Source organism: Macaca thibetana, chromosome 14 (assembly GCF_024542745.1).
Source record: "Macaca thibetana thibetana isolate TM-01 chromosome 14, ASM2454274v1, whole genome shotgun sequence".
In the NCBI taxonomy this organism is placed as follows: domain Eukaryota; kingdom Metazoa; phylum Chordata; class Mammalia; order Primates; family Cercopithecidae; genus Macaca; species Macaca thibetana.
The window spans coordinates 121,778,948-121,780,377 of NC_065591.1; positions in this window are offsets into that span (position 1 = coordinate 121,778,948).

A 1,430-nucleotide genomic window follows, 5' to 3' on the forward strand; every position below is an offset into this window, starting at 1 on the left:
GGAATTGCTGGCTGTCTCAGAGGGTTGGTGGTTCTGGTGGCTCAAGACCATAGGTAATTATCAAATACTTAGGAAGCGATGGGTTTTGAGTATTTATTACCTTTTAAAAATGTACTTTGTGGCTAGGCATGGTGGCTCACGCCTGTAGTCCCAGCACAGGGAGGGTGAGGTGGGTAGATTGCTTGAGCTCAGGAGTTCAAGACCAGCCTGGGCAACATGGCGCAAGCCAGTCTCTACCAAAAATACACACACACACACACACAAAATTGTCCTGGCGTGGTGTCATGTGTCTGTGGTCGCAGTTTCTCAGGGGACTAAGGTTGGAGGTAGGAGACCCAGGTAGGAGGATCACCTGAGGTCGGCAGTTCGAGACCAGCCTGACCAACATGGAGAAACCCTGTCTTTACTAAAAATACAAAATTAGCCAGGCGTGGTGGTGCATGCCTGTAATTCCAGCACTTGGGAGGCTGAGGCAGGAGAATGGCTTGAACCTGGAAGGCGGAGGTTGCAGTGAGCCGAGATTGCGCCATTGCACTCCAGCCTGGACAACAAGAGCAAAACTCCGTTTCAAAAAAAAAAGGAAAAAAAAATATATATATACACACAATTTGTTTAATTGCAAGTGTGTTTAGTTTAATTTTTAATAATGTCTGTGATTAACAGCTGGCTGGCAAGATTCCTGAGTACTGAAGAGTTTTGCCCCAGCCCATCCAGCACACCATGGGCCCAGGGCAGACCTTGGGGCTAGGCGGTCCTGGGCTCCAGAGGGCTCCCATGCCGCTGTCCTACTGCTCTTCTGGCAACAGGACATTTACAGGGGGGAGATCTTGATTCTGGGTCTTTTAGGGGACTCTGTGATTAAGAAACAGCAGAGATGTTGCAACAGCAGGGATGAGGTGGGCCTGAGGAGGGGTCAGTGAAGGGCCTTCATTCCCAGCTGCTGACCTGGTCTGCCTTGAGATAAAGGCTAAGACCCAGAGACTGGACGATGTCCACAGGGGCAGAAGCGACTGAGGCGTCGGGACAGTGGGGCATAACCGAGAGCAAAACGTGAACCGAGACTTCAGCGCCGGTTTCTCGGGCCAGCCCACGCCTCCCGCCTCAGCCCAACGCCACTCCCTCCCCGCCAAGTGGCTCTCTGCTCTGGAGGCGGGACCGAGTTCTCCGGTGGCCCCTGGAGGCTCGGGCTGCGAGCTCTGGGAGGCTGGGAGCGGAGTGAGGGGAGGGGCGCTGACTGGGCAGTCCAAAGAGGAGGGGGCCTTTAATAGGCTCGCCCAGCGCCCGGCTTGCTGCGCTGCGAGTGGCTGCGGTTGCGAGAAGCCGCCCGGCACCTTCCGCTAGTTCTCGGCTGCAAATCTTCGTCCTCGCACTTGACAGCGATTGTACTTAAGCTCCCAGGGCGCGCTTTGCTTGGAAAGGCACAGGTAGGA